At 41.6% G+C, this 26,918-nt stretch overlaps 1 protein-coding gene across 3 annotated transcripts in view; it reads right to left on the reverse strand.

The window, feature by feature from the left end:
* The window catches only part of TRABD2B (TraB domain containing 2B), a 258,160-nt gene that overhangs the window by 229,204 nt on the left and 2,038 nt on the right, over positions 1 to 26,918 (reverse strand). The gene's annotated exons all lie outside the window — the stretch shown is intronic.

A 26,918-nucleotide genomic window follows, 5' to 3' on the forward strand; every position in this document is an offset into this window, starting at 1 on the left:
TAACACATTCACCAGCTCTAAGTTGGTTACAGCAAAACCTCAGTTACCCCCACATCTCAAATCCCTATAGTGCTCTGCTGCTCGAAAAGAACTTGTGTTCCCTCAAGGTCAGCTAAAAACATTGGGCATCCCCTCAATTAGCTCAGACTTTGGCAGAGCAATGTATTTCTAAATTCATACAGCTGAAGTTCACAGAAACAGCAGCCTCAGACTTCACCTCTAACAAAGGACCAGTTCTCTTCGAAAGGCAGCTGCCTGTATTTTTCCACTTTTGAGGAAGTTCTTTAAACCATCAGCTGCTCTTCCCCTTCCTTTTTCTTGTCTGAGGAGCCCCGTTCATCTCCTCAAAATCAAAACTGCCATCTCTCCAAAAATTATGCCTCAGCCACCCAACCACTATGGGCTTCCCCACTGAGGCAATGAACTGATACTCACAGTGATCTGTGACAAACAAAGGACTGGACTTGCTGATTCAATGGCAGATTCCAGCCTGAGAACTCTGAATACAGGAATCCTGCCATCCACAAAACCTCTAATCTGAGCAGCTCACACTTCCTGCCCAGCCAGCAAATTACAACTCAATGGCAAAACCTTTCCTGCAAGTTCCATCTGATCTGCGTCTATTTAACTGCATCTCCATCACTGCATTTTAGCATCAGCCATCTAATACAGTCCCAAACACTGGTCAGTGCCTCAGCAAGAGCTTTCTCCTATATTTTTTCTTTTATCTTGACTTCTTAATTCCTCATTCCTCTCCCTCTCGCTATGCATTTTAAGCCTTCATCCTGTCCAGATACATGTATATGCACAAGTAGAGCCAAATCAGCCCAGACTGGTCTTCCAACCACTCTGCAGAAGCCATTTACTTGCGGGAAATTCCTACAACAATGCAAAAGCTGACTCCTGTAGTGCTTTAATTTCTCCGCCTTAAGACAACTGATGTAAAAATTTCATACACTCTCCTCAATCTATAACACAATGTTTATTGTTCATGATAGCAAAGACAAATTGCCAGGGCATACAGGGTTCTTCCGGTAGCTTTTCTGAGAACAGAATTGCAAATCTCTACCCCAATTACCATTAAATGAACAACAGCACTCTCTGGCTGTATTTCCAGAGCACAGCACGCACCAAGGATGTGCTACATCCTGAGCTGTGGTTCAGGTTCCCCCCACTGGCTCAGTCCCGTGGTGTGGCTGGTTGGAAAGGCACGTCTGGGGAGGCAGCCTGGGCATTGGGGCACTTGGCCATGGAGGTGAGATGGAGTGAGGAGATATAGTGACAGGCTGGATGTGTCCTCTGTGGTCAACCCAAACGGAGCACCAGAATGGAAGGCTTTGAGGAGAATTCGGAGATATCTCCTTGGGGATGACATCTCCTAAGTTAACAACTGCAGCCTTTCTAAAATGTCTCTCTCTGCACAACATCCTGTCAGCCAATGGATTTGGTGTTTCTGTCCTCTCAGCAGCTCCCCAGGAGGACCCACCTCTCTGCACTAGGCCTGCTTGTGCCAGTCTTGCTGAACAAGGCAGTGGCCTGTTCTGCCCGTCACTCACAAATGGAGAGGAAGCCTGGAGTGACTGCTGAGGCTTGTGTCAATAATCACCAGCAAAATGTCCTCTCTGTTTTCCTTTAGCACAATAAACTGTGCCTCCCTCCTTCCTTCATCGCTTTCCTCTGCATCCAGACATGCAAACCACAGGGATGGATCCTTGCTCCCTCACAACCCCTCCCCCATTTTCCTGTCTCCACTCCCAAGGAAGCGTCTTTTATATACAAGAGCACTATGTGAGTAACTTCAGCTAATTTTCCATAGGCAACAGATAACAGTGGTATGAAATTCCAACAGACTGCTGAAGTAGAGGTGAGCCCTGCTTACAGATCACAGGGCTAGCTAGAATAGGAAAGGGACAAACGCTACCTCAGAAATCCTGATTTCACGTACAGAAAGGTGTCTGATAAGAAAAATAAATTGAAATTAAATATAATTTTCTAGAATAAGGATTTATAAAGCAATAAAAAGAAGCCCAGATTTTAGACCAGGATGTGAAAAAGACATCAGTCTCAAATTATTTTTTTTCCGCAGCTGTCACAGCTAGTATCCTCTTTAGATGATTCAGATTATGCCTTGTAACATTCACATTTCAACCACCTTCCCTTTCAGTGCACCATTTTTGCCTCTATCACCCCATATCAGTATGTTCTATTTTTGATCCAATACGTTGTAACTACAGGCACCATATCTGTAACAGAAAGTCAAATACTATGCAATCAACTTCAGAGAAAACAAGCAGAACACATCTTCTTAGGTCTCTCATGGTTAACACAGCAAGGGTAATGACAATAACAATTAAGCCCAATGCTCTTCATTTTCAGTGAAGATGTGAACAGCCTGCCGGGCAAGAAGGCATACTTAAACCCTTAGCTTAGGGGTGAAGGACTCATCACGAGGAAGTGAAGAGTGAATGGTGCTGCTTCCTTAGGTTTGGAAGTCAGACTTGACCGGGGAAGAACAGTAAACACTGAAGAGATGCTATAGACAGCTCTGTGTGAATGCTGGCTGGGAACAGGCTTTGGGGTTAGCTTAGCTTCTTAGTTTATCTTATTCTTAGCTTTTTTGTATTTGTGGATATATTTTTTTCTTTTATTTAAATTATTCATTACCTGTTTTGCTTTGTACTTTTCCCGTTTTTCCTGATGCACAGAGATCACAGAATGGTTGGGTTGAAGGGACTTAAAGCCTACCCTGTTTCAACCCTCTGCTGTGTGTTGGCTGCCCCCACCACAGCATATTGCCCAGGGCCCCTCCAACCTGGCCTTGGGCATCTCCCGGGATGGGGCACCCACACTTGCCTGGGCAGCTGTGCCAGGGCCTCAGAGCCCTCTGAGTGAAAAGTTTCCTTCTAATATCTACTCCAAATCCCAATTCCCCTTGTCCTATCACTTATCAGACAGTGTAAAAAGTCTGTCTCTCTCCTGCTTATAAGATTTTACATACTGGACGGCCACACGGCTCCCTGAACCCTTCTCTTCCCAAGCCTGAACAAGCCTAGCTATGTTAGCCTGTCTTCACAGGAGAGCTGCTTCAGCCCTCTGAGCTTCTTTGTGGCTTCCCCTGGACTTGCTATAACAGCTCCACATCTTTTTCGTGCTAGAGACCCCAGGCCTGGACACAGTTTTTTTGCTGTTTTCTGAGATTTCTTAAGTTAGTTTTCTACCATGAGCATATATCTGCATCTCTATTGAATGGAAAATGGAAGATATAGAGGGCTAATGAGAGAAAATTAGCCTTAGGACTTCCAGGATAGCAATAAAACAAACAAACAACTCTCTTACATCCTAAAACTGGGTCCTGAACTGGGTTAGGTGTGTAGACGAGCCAGCAAGTTTCCTGAATAAAATCATACTCTGTAGCTGACCTCAAGTATGAGACAACTTGAGATCAGACAGGATTAATGAATTGAGGCTCGCCAGGAGCTGGGCTCAGTGATACTTGTGGGTCGCTTCCAACTAAGGATATTCCATGATTCTATGACCTCCTTGTTTTGTGTCTTCCTTAATTTTAACATGAGCCAGTGAAGCCTGGAACAAAAATTGGTTCTTAATAAATAAATAAGTAAGTCTGAGTCTCCTTCCAAATCTGAGTAATGAGCACAGAAATAATTCAGTTCTGCAAAGCCAAAGGACAAGTAACGTAAATCTTGAAATACTAAACATGGAAGCAAACAGTACTGGAAAACAAGTATCTAATAGTAACAAATTCAAGAGAGCATGTTGCCAGTAAATATCAAGTTAAAGTAACATCTACAGCTATGGAAACTAGAACAATATGAAGGTTAAAAAATAAATCTAGATTTCAATTGGGCTGTCCAAAATTTGCACTTGGTCTTTCTAGGCAACCTTGCTTTACATCCACTGGATGCCTTGTAACCTTCCACAATGAAAAATGGAAGGATATGGTTTGATTTGTGACAGTGTCTGGAAAGGAAATCTCAAAGAACAGTTATGGCCAGTTATACTGCCTTTTTTTCTTTTTTCTTTTTCTTTTTTTTTTTATATATCCATGGATCTCAAAGCATTTCGATGTTCCTAACTAACACCACATGCATCAACAGAAAGAGTAGCACACCTTGTCTTGGATGTAGTCAGCATTATTTCCATCAAACAGGTGAGTAAACAAAGCTACAAAGAATTAAGTGTTTGGGTCCAAAAGGAATTTGGTGGCTGAGCTGGGAACAGGACTTGCCCCTTGATACGATCCTCTTCCTTAACTGCTGCATGATCCTCTCCTGACCCATGCATGCAATGGTAGATCACAACTGTGATATTTTTCCCTATCCAAAACATGAGGGTTTTTAATTTTTTCTTTTCTCCTCCTGCAACCTTCCTGCACTCAGCCACACTATACAAGCAGATCTGTCAAGATGAGCCAAGCAACCAGTGGCTGATATGGGGTATTGGACTTATAGGGATAAGTGATCTGATCCATTATGACAAACTTTTATGTTCTTTGGCAAATCTTGTGACTTTCTTAAAAAAAAAAAAAGAAAAAGAAAAAAAAAAACTGTAATAAATACAGTTATTAAAAAACAAACCCCAGTAAACTCCTTAAGAACAATTCTCAGCTATGAAGCTCATTCATCCCTCAGATTACTGGAAGCTTTATGAAAATGAAACAGTTGTTATCACTTGGTCTGCAGGATTTTGTTGGCTTTTGCAGGCTGATCACTACATTTAAGCTAGAGCTGCTGTGTCAGATTCCCTGAGGGCCAAGAATAATATATTCCAATTACTGACATCCGAAATGCATTCTTTTTTGAAGGATTGGATATTTTGACTTGTTTCAAAGAGAGAAGAGGCATGGTACCATGAACAGCTTAGCAAATCTGGTAGAGGCACTTGGGTGGAAGTGATTTGAAGCTAGGATCTCTTTGCTCCCAGTCTCCCCATATAACAGGGATATAAATAACATCAATTAAAAAAATCAGTGTTCTTCAGTAAACAAACATTTGAGAGCTGAAATTACTTGCCCTAGACCTCCCAACGCTCCAAGGAGGGCGAAGAACCACTGATAAGTCCTAATCCAGCATTTGATCCAGTAAATCCACAACGTTCCCATTCAACACAGTATCCCATACAAAGTAAGGTCCTCCTTGTTTAAATGTTGGGAGCACAAAAAAAAAAAAAAAAAAAAAAAAAATCCTGAGGTTTTTCTACCAAAATCAAACTTAAATGAGATCTCACTTCCATGTTGCATTGAACTTCAATTCAGCTTCTTATTCATGCTTCTCTTCCCCCAGCATACATCACACTAAATCCTTTTTTGCTGGAGCTCTCTATCTTAGGTCATTCTGAGGACCAGCCTGTTCACATTCCCATACATTTATTAAGCTTGTTGAAGGATTCACAGTTTCTTGGATGCAGCAACATTTTGAGTTGTCTTAGGGAATAATCAGCAGATCTTTTCGCTGTAACTCACGAGGTTTTGTTCACTCACCACCTCTTTGGAAATGCTTCCTTCCAAATTGGCGTATTATCCCTAATAGCTGCAAAAATTATCTGTAATAGCAAAACAGCTTCTAAACTTGTCTTGTTTCCCCAACAACTACCCCCAACAACTGGCTTGCCAAGGAAGGCTGCTTACAATTGTTCTTCCTCAGTCCTTAACAGCTGGCAATGACCTCTCTTCTCAATGCAGAAACATAAAGTATCAAAATATTTCAGATAATAAACACCAGCCTCCAAACCATTCCTCTAATGTCCAGAAGCTCTTGAATTAGATCTCAGAATATGAAGCCAAGCCAAATATTGGGCTCCCCCCATCCTGGATATGCTTTTAAATTGCAAAGAACAAAAGCTTTTAATTTATATTTGAGTTTAAAAGTCTAAGAGCAATAATAAATTAGGCAAATAAACCTGTTGCCCAGGATCAAATAAGGTCTGAGAGTGCCTAACTAGGAACATGACTGGCAGTTAATCTTCTAACAATGAGTAGAAAACAGGCCACTGAAATTCTGCCCCTCTCAGAAGAGATTTACTTCAGTTCTGTTTCTTCTGCAAGTGACTGATATCTTAATTTCATATCAGCCAAAGTTAAAACCTGGCAAAGCCTGATGTACCGTAGGTACTGAAAGAATCTGAACACTTGAAGCAACCACCTACCTTGTAGGGTATTTCTTAAATACATCACATGCAAAACTTGAGTTCAGACTGTACTTTTAAATAGAACCTAGCAGCATGGATGCAATACCACACACTGCCCGTATCACAAGTCCAGCTACTGCACAGTCTCACTGTTAATTACCACTGACTGCTGCTTTTTCATGTTGAGTCACTGATCTGAGGTGTTGCCATTCCTTTCGCCAAAGAGGTTACCAAAGAGAAGAGACCCAAGAAGAGCAACATTCCCATGCCTAAATAAGGAGTGGAAGCACTGTTCAGGCACGTGAACAAAAATGTCATCCACAGCTGGTCTTTCTGTCCCTTTGTAGGAATGGCTCACTAATCAGATTAGAGGTGTTCCCACTGTGACTGGTTACCAATTACACACCACTAATAACATGAGAAATTAAACATTTCCTGAATGAGCTCCAAATGTGAAAGCTGTTCTCCTCAACACAGCTCCCAAGTCACAGAAATCACACTAGCTCTCTCTTTTACATCATTAATAGAGCAGGAAAACAGGGCTGAAATTCCCAGTAAGTATTTTTTCCAAGCTGCAGTTGTCTCAGAAGGCTCTGCTAGGGATATCTAGGGACTGGAGAAGGGCAGGACAGTTTAGATCACACACAAACTCACCTCAGTTTGTGTCTAACCTATGCCACAAAAAAAAAACCAGGCAGCTGCAGATTACAGGAAAATAAAAGCATCACTCCCTTTTACTCAATTAACCTAAAAATGACATGTTTGCCCTTTCCTCTCTTCAGTCCTGGGCAGCATAAGCTGCCTCTGTCTGTCTGCACAAACAAGCCACTGTTGGCAAGCACCTTCTGTTCTCCATGCAGACACTGAGCACCGTGGAAGCTGAGGGGAATGGTGATTCCAATCTCACCTAAATGAGGTGGAACCATTTCTTTATCTCAGATCAAGCATCCATACAAACCCAGCAGCTAGTTTTCATCATTAATTCAATTTCAACCAAAGGAGTATATACAAAACTTCCTGAAACTATTGAAATCCTCATTTTAACTTCCTTCATGTTTGCAAAATGGACTGGAGTGCACAAATTCAATAGCTTGCTGCAGATCCTGCCTTACCCTCATGAGACTATAGGATGCTGTCTCCCCTCTCAGCAGAAGAGGGCAACCAAGAAGCATCTCAGGCCACTGGGTCACTCCTTTTTCAGTCAGTCCCACCACAGCCACCATGTAAGGACCACCCAGCTATGTGCCTGATAGCTACTTTCAGCTCCATGCAAACACAGACAGGAGCTTTTAAGGTCATTCTCTGGCTCATCTTCTTGGAGGCATCAGTATCTTCTGGTTTTTGGCGGGCTAAATGACTCAAGAAGTTCAGTCCAGGTGCACACTGTGCAATGCCAAGAGGGGTTAAGTTTTGTTTTGCTTTCCAAGCCCAGATGCCTCTCCCTGAATGACTAAATAGAATAATCCTGTTTCAATTCTGAGAGCACTGGTCAGGTGATAGGAGAGCCAAGAGCCCACTTCAGGAGGGTATTAATCTTTACTTGCTTGCAGCAAAACACCACAAACCAAAATGCTCTGAGAAAACCACAGCTCTACTCAAGACCTACCAAGCTCAGCGTGTGCTTCTGATGTCACCTCTCTCAAGAAGCACACAAAGCCCTGCCCAGAGCTGGTCAGCATGCCCCTGCGAGGCTGCATGAAGCTGGGAGCTGGTATTCTGCACAGCACTGCCTGCATGCAGGAGAGGGGCTGAACCCAGGATGTTCATCTAGGCAATAACTTTCCTCTTGTGAGCCCAACACAAAATGTTTTCTCCTAATGCTGGCAATAGTAAGCCACGGGTGAGCTAAGCTCCTTTGAGAGAAAGAAAATAACCCAGAAGTCAAATTTGACTTTGCCTCTGATGGACTAGAGAGTTGTTCCTTGCTATCCCAAGTCTCAGGTTAAAACCCTAACCTCTATGCCATTCTTTCCTGCTGCTCTGCCTGCTTTTCTGCTAACTGGAAAGAAGGAGATTTTTGTACTGTACAACTCCAAGAAGCCCCCCTGAGCCCTTGCTCCACCTTCCCTGTGTGTAGTCAGTGTGCTCAAGCCTTGCTGGTTGGCTCCTGGATTTGGCCTTTTATGAATAGATCACTCTGTTGGCTGCTCCGAGACGCACACAGCCAGTTGTATGTGGGGGAGAATCATAAGCAAGGGCAGGAATGCCCATTTGGCAGCCTTTCCCACCTCCAAGTGTCTGCTGAATTCTCTCTCTCTTTTTTTTTTTTTTTTGGTCTCTGCCACCTAATTTTTAAGTCAGATTTTGATCTTCTCTGCCAGTGTAAATCAGGAGAGCCTCTCCAGACTGACATAAAGTGGGCACGTGCATGTTTAATGCTACTGTCTAACTGGATGTCTTACAACATCTGGGAGCTGGGACTGTGATGGCACATCTCTACTTGCCCTCTTATCCTCTCTCTGGATCAGCTGGGGCCCATGTCCAATGTCTGTTTAGTCAGCAGTCAGCTGAGAGAAGACAGGTCAATGGAGAAGCAAAGAAACAGCTAAGAAGCTATGCTATTTATACAGAATCTTCATGTTTTCACCCACTCTTCCTATATATATTATATCTTGCTTCTGCAATTAAAACACAATACTTAAGGAGAAGATAATATTTCAAGCTGAAGAGTAAACTGGAAAGCTGTGTTTTTCATTTACATGAGTTAAAGGCACAAGGGACAGCTGGAATGGCAGTTACAATTAGACTACCCATTAGGATGCATTAGATGACATTAACCCAAGACCTTTCAGGTCCACCGCAAAGCAGCTGGGCTGCAAGGCAGCTTTAAAGCAACTGCGCCTTAAAGCAACACTCATGTTCAGTACAAACATTATAAGGGAGCTTTTCTTCTCTTTGTGACATGGCACACGATCAGTGCTGCTGCTTTCTGACTACATGAGCCTGGTACTTCTTTCACAGCCTTTATAAGGTTGAAATCAAATGCTGCAATAACCCTTTCACTACTGCACAAGCATTCCAGAAATGCTATGCAAAATGCACCAGTAAGCACAGCCAGATGAGGGTGTGACCAGTCAGACATCTATCCCAAATCCTGCTTATTCATGTCTTCCTTGTGAGGCTGGTGAGAAAGAAAATTATCCACCTTCTGAATAAAGAAAGAAAACAAAATATTGAAGGATCAAGCCACTACAGAGCTACAGAAGCACTACTGCTTTTGCAATATCTACCACAGCTACTTATCTAAGCTGTGATTTTCCTCCTGGGATCCAACTTCATAAGTAACTGAAGAAAGACAGACCGTGAAACACCACTGAAATATTAAAAGATTCATAGGAAACTTGAAACGAACTTGAACTCCAGAGCTCCTGTGACTCTGAGTACCTCCTGGGATTTCACTTGGATCATAACTGAATTATTAACTAAAAGAAAAAAAAAAATGTGGTGTGTGGAAAAATGAAGCTACTAACTTGTATATGGATAGAGATCTAAAGGGATTAAGAAGACATTTAAAAATACCAACGTTTTCCAAATATCTCCTTAGAGAGGAGACTTGCCAGTGGGAGACTGAATGTTTTATGGGAAAACAATCATTCACAACCTGATGCGTTGCTGAGATATGTCTAAAGGTCCAAAATCTCTGTGCTACCTCACTTGAATCAAACTACCTGATCCTCTTGAAATCACTAGCAAGCTCCTGTTTGTAAAGCTGCAGAAAATCAGTCATAGCTTTCCACAAAAATGCTGAGTTGTCCATGTCAAGAAAATTATAGAAAGTCGGGCTGTAACAGGAGGGAGAGAGGGTTAGAAAAAGAGAGCATTGTTTATGGAACATGAAAAGCTCCAGCAACACAATATATGGAATTCGTAGGGAAACAGGACCTTCTTTCTTTCTGTACAATTCAAATAATTCCAATGGCAGACTGGATATTCCCCAAAATGAGTAAGAAAAGCACAGGGCTGTCAAAGCAATTCAGAAAGGGAAAGTTGAAGTAAACATGGTGACTTTTTTTTTTTTTCCTAAGGTTTAATGCTTGGAAGATCTTAACACTACCTTACATAGTGTATGCTTTTCATGGAACGGAAAGAAGTACAAGCTGCACCTCCATCCCAATGCAAGAAGTCTGCATGGGCTGACTTCTGCGTGAGCAGAAGTATCCTTAGATACAGATAAGGTCTCTGCTCAAGCATGACACTCAATACATATACCTAGCTTTAGTCAATTATGTGGTCTTAAGTTCTGGTAGGCAGCAGAAATACGAAGTCCTACTACTAACCTGAAGTTGTCATCTTCTGTCTCCTACTCCACCAGCATGCTCTAGTGATCAGAAGGATGGACAGGTATGTTTTCTTCTTGATTGACTGTTACGAGGAAAATGCTCTGAATCCATACCTTCCATACCTCTAAACCTTGCTATTGCTTTCCCTCTTCAGCTGGGAGTGGGAACAAACTGCTGTATGTTGAGGAAATCTCTAGAATTTTGGGCTATTTCTCCAGGAAAATCATCTGTCTGACTTGTGCAAAGAACTTGAAGGATTTCATTCTCTTTTGTTACAGAAAGATGGTTTCCAGCATTTTGCATGATTCCATTTTCAATAAGAAAAGGAGAAGTAATAGAAATGACAAACAGTTCATGACTATTTCCACTTCCCTACTTGTTCTCTCTACTTATATATACTTGCAGTAGTGATTTGATTATGATATGATTTTGAATAAGTAGATCTAAAGATAGAAGACCAATAGAATCACAAAGCCTCTACTAAGCCAAATCTAGAGCAATTACAACCAGTAAAACCACTATATACTTTATTCCTCTGAGGGCTTCTGTTCTTGAAAGCACCACTTTCATGGAAGAGCTTCTATCAAACAGAGGAAAAGCTGTGTACTTTGCCAAGTCAGGGAGATAGTGGAAAAGAAGTCTTGCTCACTTAACATTTGAAAGACTTATTGCCTGGTGAGCTATCTCACCAAGACTCTCTTGTTTAAATTATCTGCTTTAATGGATGACCTGAAATCTAAAGAAGTCAGTCTGGATTTCTCTTGCATAAAGCTTACTCTCTAATTCAATCCTGGCTTGTGTGTTTGAAGGGAATGGGGCTTGGTTTTTTGCTTCCACTGACTAGTGTGGCTTTTCACTGGAAAGCTAAGAATCCCACTAACAAATTGCATTCATGCATTCTGAGCTGTCTGCTTCACTTGTACAGAATGGGCAGAGTGGGAGGATAAAGCAGGGTATGGAAATGTAGGAATTAAATACATATTTTTTTAGCTTTAAATAGAAAACCTCCTTTGACAGTTCTAATTACGTTCAGACTAACAACATGCTTGCATTGTTTTGGGTGGTGATGGAGGAGTAACTCTACTTTAGAACATATTTGCCTACTTGTTTCCATCAAAATAGAACTTAAAACATTTCTAGTTTCTAATCAGCAAGTTGACAGTCTCATAACTCTTCTGAAAACATTTCTGCATGTGAAAGCTCAGTATAAAACACAATCCGATGTGACTGTGATGCTCACTGTAGAGCTCCTGACAGCCACGAGGTGTCTCTAGGAACTGTCCCAGGAGGGGTGGAAATGCTGGTTAACAAACAGGACAAAGCTGAAATTCAATATCTGTAGAAGCCTGTTTGTTTGTCTGTGGTTGTAGAAAAAGAAATCTTTAAAAAATGTCTTCTAATAAAGACAGACCATGAACTTGTGCATCATGACAGCTCTATCCAAATAACTGATCAGCACTAACTCCAGAGAAAATATATTTACAAAGTCAAGGAATGGTAAAACAAGGAACTACATCTGGAAGTAGTAAAGAAAAACCTTAAATATGCTAGGAAATAGTTCCAACACTGGAAGTCACTTAGACAAAGGAATACGTTGCTGGTCGAGAATGCATGAGGCAACACTACAGAGAGGTGCTTCAGAGATGAATTTTGAATTTTATCATAACAACACTATTTGGCTGTGTCACCAAGAGCATTAAAACCCACGCTGATACAAAGAACCTGAAATCTCATAATCTGAAACCTACATCTGCATTTGGGCAGCAACAAAGCATACAGTGAATGCTTTCTGCACAGAACAAGTGATTAGGAGCTAGATTGCTGTTGAAATACAGGAAACAGACTCTATGTCAGGGAAACATCATTGTCCCAGTAGTCACAGTGTCCCAGGAGTTTGCCAGTATGGACTTTCACTGACTGAATCTTTTAAATGTTATTCTGCACTTACCAGACAAATAAAACTACCCACAGCTGAAACAGAACAGGGAACAGATACAGAAATTTCTTTGAAACCAACCAGCAAAGGCAAATAAGAATGGCAAGCAGAAGAATAAATTTTTGACTCAAAGATTTAACCAAGCACACAACCAGCTAATCTCCTTAGTGATGGAAAGGAGACATTCTGGGGAGCAAAGAGAGACGAGGGACTGAAAGTCCACTACAACCAATTCAATCTCTCTTAAAAAACAAAAAGCTTTCTGTCCATCCAAGCTACAACAACGAGGCCCTTGCAGCTGCAAGAGATGCAACATCTGTATTTATGTTTTTGTCTATGTGGCTTCCATACATGTGATTTTTATTTCTGAAATGAATTTTTAGTTAAGATAACCAAAGAGACCTCCCTGATCAGATGTTGAGGTGAAACTGCTACGTCCTGCCTCCCATTTTCATCCAAAACTAGTTCAGGAACAATGAGTGGTCACAACATCTGATGCTACTAAAAGTTATGGAGTAATCTGACCCACTTGAAATCAGATGAAAAAAACACATTAAATCTCCTATGAGCAAGAACAACTCCAATGATGTAAAGCACAGTAACTCTATTGATGTCAGCAGAGTACATTTACTATAAGCTAAAGTCACCCTACCTCAAACAACCTAGGCCACTCAGGTATCCTGGTGGAGCGAGTGTTAGAGAGCTCCTGTTAAAGAAAAGCCCAATGGCTTTCTCATCCAAAGCTGCTTGGAGACTTCCACCTCTCTGTTGCCTTCCATAAATCAGCAGGGAACAACATTCTACCAAAAGATAAAAGCTAAGAATTCAGTCTTTTCTACCTTGGCTGTGTAGCTGTGAACTAACAGCACAAGAATGTCCATGTGGGTCAGCCACGAGGCCTTTGTTCTGCTGATGAGACTCTTGGGTTTTTCTAGCTACACTTAAAGTTTGAATCTGAGATATTTGAAGGAACTTTTTTTTTTTCCTCAAAATACAGATGATTATGTGAGCATTGTTTCTGTCTATGGAAAGCATTTTCCAAAAATAAATAGCTCTAATATCTTGCCCATCTTGCATGCACACAAAGGACCACACTGATTGTGTTTGAGGCCCCAGACAAGACCTGCCTCCTGCTAAGCCATCCAGCATGCAAGCACAGCCCTTGTAAGCCTGGAGTTCTGCTTGTAGATCCCAGAGGATCTACGTGGCCTAACATGCTTAATGAATCATGTGAAGCACATCCTACATACACGAGCAGGAGAAGAAAAAGTGGGCATATAGCTGCTTTGGCTGCTGATCTTTCAGAGCTTACCAAGAAAAGACTTCAACTCCAGCCACAACATTTTTACATACTTCAAGTTGAATTTTCTTGGACTTTGTGTATTGTCACTGATGACACCCCCTGTATTTGCACAAGTTGAGGCTACCCAAACTAGCTTAAAATACCACCCTTCCTCCTCTGTCATATACTTGGACAACAATTTCTACACATACCCTTCACAGAATGCCATGATTTACATTATAACTGCACAAGGCAGATAGATCTCTCTCCTTACAGAAAGACAGTTTGGGGATGCTTGTGAAACTGGTGAAGGAATCCGGCCAACTCCAAGGCAGATGAGCTCCTGTAAAGAAAATTAGATAAGCAAGACCAAGGGCATACTCTTCCACTGATCCCAAATGCGGTGGGGAAGTCAAAAGCCTTCAGACAAGAGGAAAGGCACGTTTGCTGAAATAAAAACAATATTTTTACTGTTTCGATAAGCACAGTGGATGATAAAAGGTCTTGGAAGGCATTTACTCCATTTCATACTGGAGTAAATACTAAAGCCGGCATGGCAGAAGACTATAACCCTGTAAACATATGTTGTGTATTAGATTCTGATCTGGCAGCTTGCCTTAGGTTTTTTGTTTTGTTTTGTTTTTAAAGCTCCAGTGAGTTCCAAATACACTTCCATGTTTGTGTTCCAAAAATGAGAAAAAGGCAAAATGCTTGAGCGATGGGGACCTTGGAGTGCACTGGACTATAAATCAGCAAAAAAGAAAGTCCCCAATAGTGTTGGCACATCAGGCAGAAGATGACAAAAATGTCGTCAAATTCTTTTTTCTGTCCATATGTCCAACTTTCCCTTTTTCCAATGAATATTTCACAGCTGCTAGGGACTGTGAAAATCACTATCTTCTATCTTAACTATCAACATGGACAGAGGTGACAAGGGAGCACCTTTGCAGACAAATTTCCTACTCCCAAACTACCCACCAGGAAAGCATCCCAAGGAGCATCCTCTCAATAACTAGCCTAAGTCCCTGTAAGCACAGATGAAAAAATTCTTCTGAGAGACATTTTAGATTCCTTAGGATTGAAAGTTGAAGGTTAACATAAACAAATACTGTTACAAGAGGAAAAGCTGATAAGGATTTAGTCAAGAATGTATATGACAAATAAGCAATTTGATAACTAATGGAGTTGACAGGCACTTTCTAATAGTATACAAGGATATGCAAATCTTTCATACACAAGATGATCCAAAGGCAGTATCATTTTTAACCCATTTTATACCTAATCACTCAGAAGGAGGAAACATATACTTTTCTTTTTTCTTCTTTTTTTTGCTCTTGGGTATTAATCTTGACCTCCTAAAACCTGATTTTTGGGAAATAAATCCTTTGCTCTTAGTACTCTTGTAGACAACCAGCCCGCAGATGTTTTGTACAGCACGATGTTTTTCTTAAAGATCATCTACAGAATGAACTTCTGATTACTTCCTCGGCATTTATTACTTCTTTTATGTCCCACAGCATAAATGCAGCAGTTTTGCTCTTAACAAAGAACTGAGAGCTTACTCGCATGCGTTGAGGAAATTTCTAGAGAAATTCTCCTGGCTAATATAGGATTTCTTTTCCTACTGGCTACCACAGATGCCAAACCACCACTCCTGCAAGTATACCTGTGCAAACTAAAGATGCTCAGTAAGGTGCTGAGCAAAGTACTGTCCAACCTGGCAGGAGATGAAGACAATTCATTATGTACAAAAGATACTATGACATTTCAAACTGCACAGAGAGGAGGAGTAGTACTGTAACTGCTCCCACAAAGGAATGAGATACTCAATATTTCCTCAGTATGGAGCAGGTTGAGAGATGAAGGCTTCACATGCTTCACAAGTTTACCACTCTTACAGTTAGAAAACAGGTACCTAACACATCTTGTTTATGGCTTCATACCACAGCAATATGAAAATAAACTAAAGATTGCCCCTGTGGTAACCACTATGGAAGTAAGATTTGGTCACTGTTTCCTTTCCCATGCTCCCCCCCCTCAACTCCTTTAATGAGGAGATCAAAAGACAGACCAGAAAGCTGCCTGCTTTCTAGGGCCTACGTTCTGCATAAGGGCACTGGGAGAATGGAACAGGCTATAGGCAAGCATACTGTCTGCAGTCATATTCACACTGTAAGCAAATTGCAAAATACCTACTGAGTGACCTCATCCTCCAACAAGATGTAGATGAGCTTTGAGGTGTTTCAGGCACATTACTCTGGCCAGACAGTAGCCCAAAGCAGATGCCAAGGGCAGAATGCATTAAATATATCCCCTATTAAATTCCTTGTAGATGGGGCACAATGCTGCATGCTGGCAACGCAGCAGCAGGGCAACATGTTATGGCCAGCTAAACATCAAATGACACTCCGTCAAGAGCTGCCTCCTACTCCAGCTGCCTTTGAAGAAAGGTGTGATGATTTCTGCATGGATGTACATTTTGAATAAAGTCTTTTAAAGCACGTGAAAACAAGAGCTGTCATCAAAATGTACTGAACAATTATGGGTTAAAGGTTGAACTATTATTACTTTGTGCCCTTCCATTCCCCTCCCCTCCATGGTGGGAAGAAAAGGGGGGATCATTCATTTGTATTCCAGCACTTCATTAATGTTTATAAGAGAATCCAAACATGCAAGCAAAACAAGGACTAAACACTCACGCCAGACGTGTGATGCGATAAATGTCACTGGAGCAAATATTTAGATCTGTTTACAGAGAGACCTATTAAGTCCTTTTTGAAAAGCTGTGCAATGTTGTGGCTTGGTCTCTGACTAGCAGCTCCAGCGTAAACAAATGGAAGATGGCTAAGTCACTCTCTCTCATGTTGTTATGACATCTGGAAACCTAAGGAGATTGGGAGAAGCCAACTGGCTGCCCTACTGCAATGTCTAGCAACAAAGTCCTCTTGCTGAACGATGGCAGGACATGCAAAATGGAACTGCTGAGTTCCCCAGCTTGTGCCAAAATCTAGGGATTTTCAACACAATAATCCTTCAACAAAAGTTGTTGCAACATAAATGTCCTTGGTTCATTGCTAATGATGCTATTCTGTGATGTCTGCCATTGTTAAAAAGCATTTGGATTTGAGAAAATGTGTTTTTGAAGGAATGAAAATGAGTTATAAAGATAGGTGGAGCTGGTTTGTTTGTCAGGGGATATAGATGTATCCCAAAATCTCTTGCCTGAAAAGCTATGAGACTCTGGAGACAGCAGTCCTGTAGGTGGCCCCTTCACATCAACATTTCATTGACTCTGGTCTCACCTCATACAAGAATTTCTTTTTCTAAGAGAATTAAATAAGTTGAAAGGGATAAAAGAAATTTATAGATGGAAAAAACCACCGTCTCAGCCCAGGGCATAATAATAACGGGAAGTTTCAGCTTCTAAGGTCATGACTGTTTCCAGCTAGTTAGGTAAGGCCTATAGATATCAAATTATTCTATATGTATATATTATAGATTAGGGTTCCTGGATGCTGCTGAAGTAAGTTATTGTAAGTCTCATCCAGAACCCAGCTTGCTTTCTTTCTGTTCTGAAGAAACCAGAACTCCAACCACACAGAGGAAGGGGACTCTATGTAGTGATGGCTGCCAGTGCTGGCTGAACAAGGCAAGGGAATGCTGAAGAACACTTTCAGTTTGAAAGCACATCCTTCCTTCTTTGACTGGTAAGAATGCTGGAATATAAGACCTGGCAGCTGTTAAGCTTGTTTTTCTCTTTCTCTCTGATTTGGTGTGCTGGAAGAACAGGAAAATACACACCATCAACCGATCTAACTGTATAACAGGAATCAATGTTTTCAGGCTTAAACTTCCAAGAGGAATTTTTTTTCCTAGATGACCTTTTCTTTTTAATTATAATCCCTGACTAATTCTTGCAGAAACGCAGGAAAGTTTAGTGGCTTGGTCTCAAACCACGATTCCTTCCACAAGGCTACATTCTCCTACACTCCCTGCTCTCGGTATGCTTTTCTGCTCTTTGTATGTTAGACTTGTTACAGATGCCAAGCCTTAAAACCTCCTCAGTAGCACATAGAACATCCACAGGAAAGAGAGAGGAATCCCTTCCTCTATTTTTGTTTAGCTACCTCCTGCTTCTTCGCTTCAGAGCTAACTCCTGTGGTTATTTATATTGTATGACCTTGAGATAAATGGCATTTGGCAGGCTGCTGGATAACTTTGTGTTTCAAATCAAACGTTCTCGATTTCTTCCACCAACAATGGGAATAATTCCTGAATGTCTTTTTTAGGGTACTTCTTCCCATCCCATTGCCTGCCACGGAGTTCTTTGGGAACTACGTCAGGGCTGGTGAACTTTAGCTTGACTTTCTTGTTAGATGTGACTACCAAGTGGTGTGTGTGGTTTTCTTCTGTGGTTTGGTGTGTGTGTGTGTTTTCTCTTTGTCCCAGAGTGTCTGCACTGCTGGTATTAAAACTACGATTGTTCTATAAAAAGCACAGATCACTCGAATGATCTGCCAAAGGCTTTATCTCTGAACAATCTTTGTCCATACTTGCTTTGCCGTTAACCAGTTTTGACTCTCTCCATAATGGCTGGAGTTGCTTTGCTTTAACTGATACGTATCAAAGAGAACTGCTAAAATTAACTGCTCGTGAACTACGTCCAGGATGTTAGATTAACTCATCTAGAATCCTTCAGCGAACAAACTGATTTATGATGTGTTATGACATTGTTACTTGATGTGTTGCACAACCCAATTTTAAAAAATGAAGAGCGCTCCATTAATAAGAGATAAATCTTCCCAGTGTAATTCAAATGAATCTGCAACAGCTTCAGAGAGAGCCTGATAAGAGATCTCGTGTGGGTTTTGGTGATTGTGTTTTGCATTCCTACAGATATCTTCCACTGAGATCTCTTTGTCAGTAATGACAAAATCCAAAATATGCCAAAATATGACACCTTTTAGGAGATTATAGCTCTTTGTACTTCCCAAAACACAAAACACTTTTACAAGCAGTTCTCAGCTACTCCGAACTATACTTCCTTTCAACTTCAGATCCATAATGTGCTGAAGAAGTTACATGCTAAGTCCCTTGCAAAGCTGGCCAGTCACAGTTAATACACAGCAAGTGCTCAACGCAGGGAAGGGGGAATTAAAAAAAAAAAAAAATCCTTTATGCATGAAGATATAAATAGAGTCTTTCCTAAAGCAAGCACTATTCCATTACTGGAACATAAACCAGTATAAAGGCTGACTTTAAATTATTAAATTTCTGAAGTGTGTTTCAGATACATCCCTGTTGAAGGCTCAGGTCTCTCTGGATACCCAACTTCAACAAAAATGCCTTTGAAAATGAGCTGAATTATACACTGTACAGTATGTCTCATTTCACAGCCAAGCCACTTGAGTTAATAAAGAAAATCCTCCCTGGCCTCACACAATTAGCTGAGTAAAAAGCTAGTCAGCACAAGCCTGCATACAGCCACAAGCCACTCCATAAAGTCGAATACTGTTTCATGCCTGAGAATGCCTGCTGCTTTGACCCTCTGAACTTCACCTCACTACCGAAAGGACGGGATTATTTCAGAATGGCATATCATGGTTTCATGGCTTGATGTTCCGAGCTTTAAGCTGAGGGGAAATATCTTCCTGGTGATCATGAAATGGAAAGGAAAAGTGGCAGAGAAACTGAAATACAGTTTGCTTGCAGCTGTCAACCAGTGGAGCATCCTGGTGCTTGAAATTCTAGACACATTAGAACTAGTCTGGCCATAGCTTGGTACTGTTTGATTCTATGCCTCAGTAAGTGCCTCAGTAAACAAATAATTAGAATTTTTTAAGATGTCTGTCCTTACTTTTTCCTGTATTAATCAGGAAAGAAAGAAAGGCTTTCTCTGCAGCTAACTCATAAAAGCATTTTGCAACTCTTTAGCATACCTGCTTCCTCTTCTTCATGTAACATCCTAAGAATAAAACATCACCTGAGCTTGAAAACAAACAACGAGTTAGCATCCCAGTTGGATCCCAGTGGTTTTTCCTATGTCAGAACCAGCTCCTCACATGCTCTAAGGGCTAGCTCTTTTGCAATTAACAGTACTATGATGATTTTACCAGTGCTATAGAGCCAATGGGACTCACTGGGATGCATCTCATCACAGCTCACTGCTGGAATAACATTAATCTCATTGATTATTTCTAAAACTGAATCAATTCGATGCCAGAAATACAAAGACCTTCAAAAAGTTGGGTATGTTTCTCAAATCACCCTTTCGCCCTCTCCCCCTCTGCTGACTCTGCAAACTCCCACACTGAGCATTTTGTCTCACATTTAAATAAATATTCCCCATCACTATTACGCTGTCACCTGTAATAGGAAAAGCCTGCAAGAAATCAAAGGAAAGCAAAATTTGTGTGGTGGCAGAAAGTGTACAGAGAATAATCAGTCTTCATTGTGACTGTTAACAAAAGTGAGGAAGCCTAATGGAGACCTTGGATTTAATACAGTCTCTAAAATACTGAGGGGGCACTTTGAAGACACAAAATCTCCTACTTTAAAGAAATATTTTTCCTGCGTTCCTCATAAGTTGACTTTTATTAAAATGGAAAGAGGTTTGAAAATAACTTGAAGGTTACTGTTTCCTTTTTCTCATTCCTTGGCTCAGGAAGCAAGCTTGATGAATTTTGCCTCTCTCTACACAGGCAGCTCCTTCTCCATTTTCTGAACTGGGGATATTTGTGTCTCTCAGTGGGTCCCCTAATACCAGAACAGGGCAGAAGAAGCAAGTCTGATGAACGTGGGTAAAGCATAAAGCATTCAGTGTTACTCCCTTAAGTGTGTTGTTACGCTAGCTTTTCCGAACAGCGTTCAGCAGACTGAACTGACATCTCAATGGACTCTGAGATTTTGCAGGGATACTCGAGCATGAAGAACCTCTGGACCAGAAACATATTTGAAAGGTTTTGTAACTGCTATGTTAACAGAGCCTAGGAAAAGAAGAAATCAGAACTTTTTGCTTCTGGGAATGGTTCGGTGTTACCACTAGCTTCAAGAAATACTTTGGAATGCACACAGCATACACGTGGTTCACACTAAGTGATCTTTCACATCCAATGCTCCTGAAATCCTAATTCTGAAGAAGCCAATAATAAAATTCCCTTTTGACATCTGCAAGACTCTTCAGCCCTCAGTGTTGTTTCAGTGCCTGGACAGGGGTGATCAGCAGTAATTCACTGATAACAAAAGTAATTACAATATTTCAGGGATGATGATTTCTTCAGGCACAACTGCCCAGTGGGATTCTACATACAGTGAGAAATGGAGTGTCTAGGTCTATGTCAAGTGACCCTTAGAGTGGAAAATCTAGGGTCTTTGATCTCATTCAAACTAAAAATACTTTTGCTAATGAGCCTCCTCAAGTCGCACAACATTCATCCTAAGATGCTGAACACATGGTTTTAATTTACAGTTTTAGCAACTTTCATTTATATTGTGCTAGAAGTCCTGAAATGACTTGCGGTAGAAGCTCTACAAATTCAAAACCCAAATGGCAAGCACTGCTGTTGGAACAGCCAGTGATAAAAGTAGCAGTCATCTGTGCTAATTCCTGCTCAAGCTTCTGACACAGGTATTAACCATGTCACTTCTAATTCTCTACGCATTTAACTGACAACTAGATCCAATAAACAATAACAGTAACACAAGGCACATGTGTTCTTAAACACTGGAGAAAGTAAATCCATGGGGATGAACAAGGTGTAATTACTAGTTTTTGTCATGGGTGCAGCCACTCATGCATTTTAATTGCTTATCTGTTCCTGGTCTGCAAAGGGTACGTATACAGCTTCGTTACACTTCCAGTCCAAGAGCCAGGATGTTAAGCTCTAACAGCAATATCTGCAATTAAAAGCTCTGTAAGCACCAGTTTAATTTCTGATGTCTCAAGCAAGCTGGAACCCATGACCCTGTATGGGTTATAGAACGAATATCAGGTCCACAAATAGTTGCAATGTGCAGCAAAATACCTCAGAGACTTGCACACATAAAGACTTCAAGAGGTTTAGACAGATATTGAAGCTTTGTGGCTACTCCACAATGCTTTCTGTGCATTTTCAGTCTAGTAGCATCTATGATCTGAATTGTTTATTGGCTTGAAACAGGAATTTGGGAAAGTGTGTGGGCATGAGGCAGGCACGTGTCCTTGCAAAGAAGCTCCTCTAATGCTGACTCTTGAAAGTTAAAGAACAAAGTTCCCAAACACTTGTCCTTGCTGAAAAACTAAGGTTTTGTACTGCCCTATATGGTGTGTGCTCTGGGGAAGACAGCCAAGAATGCAGGGAACTCCTTTAATAGGATGAAAAGATGAAAGAAATCACATCAATTTAATGTGATTCAAGTGATAACTTTCTGATTCCTTCTGCTTTTTACCTGTCTCATCAACTCCTAATGACAGAGAACAGATTAATGTTTTTTCACCACAAGGCACAGCTCCAGAGAAACCTTTTATTTTGCAGTATGTCCCCCTGAAGTTCCCAAATACACTTTGCCAGGAGCTCTGCCACTGATCTTTGTCTCTGCAGGAGAGCAAGGTGAATGAGTGCCCTTGCTTAAGATCCTTTCTGGCCTTTTCAATACAGGAACTTCTGACTAGCCTGAATGATGTGGGCTGGCTTTATAACGTGGATTGCTACTCACCAGGGAGCTGAGGGGAGGCTGTTAAAGACTTTCTGAGGACTGTAGGTTGCACTGTACTTCAGGTTGAGGTTTTTAAGGTCAATGGTTCATTCTGTTTATAAAGTAAAGCATTCAAGGCCCACTGCAGGATCCTGACTGCTCTTGCAAGAGCATCAGAAACCAAAAGGAGGCAACAAACAAAGAAAAAAATCATTTTGGAGGGAGTAGGCATATTCTGCAATTACTGGGGGACAGTTTGAAGGCGGGATAATGCTCCGGGGAAGATCTCATATGGATTTGAAAGCAGCAATAGTACTTGAAAACAGAGATGGATTTGGGCCATCTATCCTCTTATCTTCCTCCCTTAGCAGAACTGGGGAGTGAAATCTCCACTGGGGAGCAAAATGTACCCAGGTCTGCTCATGGGAGGCTGTCTCAGGCCTGGATCTTACCAAGGGAAGTGTGAGGGAAAGGAGGGGCTTGTATCTCACCTGTTCCATATACACCACTAGCAGTAATGCACACTATAAACACAGCAGATGAATTGCCAGCTGCCCCTCGAGCCGTCATTAACTGACTGGCTATTTTCTTAACAGGAATCAAAAGCCAGAGTGAGCCTTTCAAGTGAGCTACGGTGAAGAAGCACACAGTGGCTGTACAGAGCAGCACATACAGTTAGTTATACCTATAAAACACCAGCCACTGATCCCTTCAGGTGTTACTGCAACTACTGTAGTTTTAATACCTGCACAGTTTCACTCTCAACAGTTCCCTGGCACAGATGTAAAGCTGCTCCATCAGCACTCAGAGGGAGCTAATGGAAGGATTTCTATTTCTGCTGTATGAATTTCTGCTCCACGGATAACTTAAGTGAGGAATTCTTTTTTATGTCGAGGTTGGGGTAGGAGGTGATAGTTTGATTGAAGCCAGCAAGCTAAAAACTACGTGCACACATGTATCAGCAAACCCTTAACAACATCTCTTCCAACAACATGCAGCAACCTAAACAGATGATACTAAACTATTTTTGATGATTCTAATGAAGTCTGAAATTTTTTAAAAGCAAAAAGGCACGATTTCTACTAGGCAAAGACCACTTTTCCTCCAAAAATAAATAAATAAATAAATAAAAATTACTCCCTCAAATACATTACGCAGACTGTCAAAAGTCAAAAAGTTTTGAAACTGAGCCCTTTAATCTGGTTTGGAAAACTTGGAGCCTGGATCTTTCATTCATACGAACAGGGAAATTTCCCTTGAAGTCGCTTGTGCCAGTTCCTATCAGCTCAGAGAATCTCTGCTTTGGGATTACAGAAATGTTTAATTTTTTTTTTTAAGGGGGCAGGGGAGATGGAATAGCAAGTCCACAAGCTGTGGCCCTGTCTAAGTATCACTGTGCCATGCTGCTTTGCCACTGAAGGTCCAGCTTCAAGGCTGCAGATCTGTCAGTGACCAAATTTGATGGACCACCCATTGGTCTTTTATTAAACAGCACTTGTTCCACCTCTAATCCTATCACTAGAGTAATCAAAGCTGCCATGTCCCAGGGTTTGATGGAACAGCAGGACCTGGGAAACGAAGACTGATTTTGTTAACAAAGTAATTTCTGCCTGCTGAATGCTGTCTCATTGCTAGAAAGTAGGGAGACAGGGTTTATTTGTGCAGAGAATGAGGCGGTAAAGAAATGAAAGGGGAAGAATGGTGAAGTGTGAAGTTTAATCTGGCACAGTCTAAGATTTCTTTCTTTGAGGCTGTCTCTGATCCAATCAACACCGGTTTGATATTTAACATCTCCCCCTGCAGTTTGAAATGATACCGGTCAGAGAATAACTCAGAAAACCCAAATAGAGAAGGAAGAGAAAAGGGGCTGCTCACAGCTCCCCTCTGGCCTAACAGCTCCCCGACAGATCCATCAGGATAGTCAGACCCTACACAAAATGCCCCTTACAAACCCTGGGATTAAAGGCATCTGGCACTAACTGCCGGCAGACTCTCCCTGCAGTGAGAACTTGCGACAGAATGGGAGAAAGGTTTTATTTTTAACACCAAGGAAGGGACATTCACAATTTCTCAGCTGAGGATCCTGCTGTAGGGCAGGCTTTGAGTTCCAGCTACCAAAGCCAGTTCCGCAGGGCAGAGCGGTCTGACTCTCAGTGGGGATGAGATGTCAGCTGAGGACACACAGCAGCTGCCAGCCAAGGACACACAGCACCTGGGTGATGAGCAGTCCCTGCCCATGGCCCACCGTCTGCCCTCTGTGAGGGAAGGACTGTCAGAGGACATGCAGACCCTCTCCCTTTAGCATCCTCCTCACTCAAACAGCAGTGCACATCAGTGTGAGGAGATATTTTTCACCACAGACCTCTGCGAGGGTCTTAAAAAGGAGGAGGAATCTGGAGCATCTCCTAACCTCAAAGCCCACCTGGCCCATCCTGCAGTGCCTCTGCCCAGGATCAAAAACAAGGCCCTGAATGAGCTCCATCTGCCTTGCCACCAGCTTTTCTCAGTCCTGGACCACTTTTTGCACTGTAAATAAGCACCTATTTTGTCAGATAGAAAAGTTATCTGCTGCTTCTTTCTGCGTTTTTTAACTTTTTCTATCTTGCCTTCATTGAAACTCTGAAACCACTTCTACCAAGAAGTGTTGAAATTTCAATCTCACCTACATCTGACTTCAATTCTCCTGTTGTCAGGCTCCCAGCTGAGCTTTTTGCTGCGATTTGGAAGCCTTGCCACCAGCTCTACAACACCCAGATTTGTGCCACCAGCAGCTGCAGAGCCACAGGGGAAGAGCAAAGATGCTCCAGGAGTGTGAGCATCCCACTGCATTCCCAACGTGCAGTGGGAAAGCACAGCAACAGGAACAATGCACATTTGGGAAAGCAGCTCCAAACTCTGAGCGAAAACTCCAAGGGGGGTACAAAATCCCAAACTACAAAGTTTGGGGGCTTACAATAAAAAACAATGCATTGTGCTCTTACCTGCAAGAGCTAGCTCTCCAGGAAGCAGCCAATTATATCAGCCACCTTAATCTTTTCATCCGGTTAAGACAATCAACATTTCAAAGCGACGCACAGAACGTTTCAAAGATCGTTCCTGGTCAAAAATGCAAGTGTATCCGCTTTCTTTCAGAGCAGATCAAAACCAAGCACCACACCGGGACCACTCCTAGATTTCTTCCTCCTCACAGTATCAGATTAACAGATTCGGTGCGTGTAGTCAGATTAAATATTTGCAGTAGCACAAAGCTGCCTTTGAGGGGGAGAAGTAAAAAAGAAGGCTTTTTCTTCTTTAATTTGCTAAGGGCAAAAATACTGGACTTTGGGGATGGGGGAAACAAAAGCACTGACACGATTCAGCAAGGCTCCATTTTAAAACCTGAACTCTAAATGCTGGAATTACAAGCAGTGTCCCTGTAACAGTAATGCTGAAGACAGGTAAAAACTGCTGATGCCCTTAGCAGATTCAGGACCGTAATTTATCACAGCTGTTCCCATCAAACTGTGCAAACACCCTACAAGACAAAAGCTGCTCAATTTCTGATTTCCATTTTAGTGTGTTTTAATTATGTGTTGCTTAAGGAAGGCTCTAAGATGTGGAATTAGGAGGTGAAACCTAGCAATAGCAATCCACTCCACTAAATTAGCACAGTAATACACCGAGCAGTAGGACTGCCAGACAGCAGGATAACTTTACAAATTACTATTGTTAACCAACCAGCCAGGTGTCAGGATGCATGAAATCTCGAGGAAGCGAGAAAATAAATAACTGGGTGGTTTTGCTTAATGTTGTCTCATGGTGTTCTGGTGGCCTTGTTCCCAGAAAAAGCTTCAGTCTAGGAAAAATCCCCCAGCACGCCAATGCGCAGAAGTAGCAGTGTCAATTCTCTGCAATAACTACAATGTAATTTTTTGTATCCACTCAAACTTTTCTGCATAGACAATTTGCCTCTACCGGCTGGTGGCACTGGTACTTTGGCTGTTCTTTTCTCGTCTACTAAAATGAAGGGGGAAGTTTTGTTTCTGCTTAAAGCACAGCAAATGAGAGTAAAACAAAGTTATGGTGAGAGCAGCAGTTGTGTGAGATACTCTCTCCCTTTTCCTGTCCCTCTCACTGCTCTCTCTCACCTAAAAAGAGTGCAATATGATTCATTTCTAAAAGGTTTCAAAAGGTACATCTTTAACCAAGTGCTTTCACTTGCTTGATTCTAACTTCCATTTCTGACCTATACAACCACATGCTACTGATGTTTGCAGTGGTTAATTATTTTTACCTCACCTTGAAGAAGGAGTTCAGCAGCAAGGATAGGCACTTACACCTTTTAAACAGAAGAAAGTAAAACAAATTCCTTGCTTTGCATGCATGCTAACCATTGCAAACACTCAGGGGGCTTTTTAGACTTTTTTTTTTTTTATCCTTCTTGCAATCACCCCAAAACTGTACGCAAACAAATCTTCTCCTATGCAGTCCACAGGCAGAGTCAGTCCTCTAACTGAGAACATCAGATGATTCATATGTAAGTGTAAGCTGGACTCTTCAGAGAGTCCCCACTACAGGGGAGAAGGCACTCTAAGGACATTTAATCACACCAAAGATCAGTCTT

The sequence above is a fragment of the Phasianus colchicus genome, chromosome 9 (genome assembly GCF_987193195.1).
Source record: "Phasianus colchicus chromosome 9, bPhaCol1.hap1.1, whole genome shotgun sequence".
Lineage (NCBI taxonomy): Eukaryota > Metazoa > Chordata > Aves > Galliformes > Phasianidae > Phasianus > Phasianus colchicus.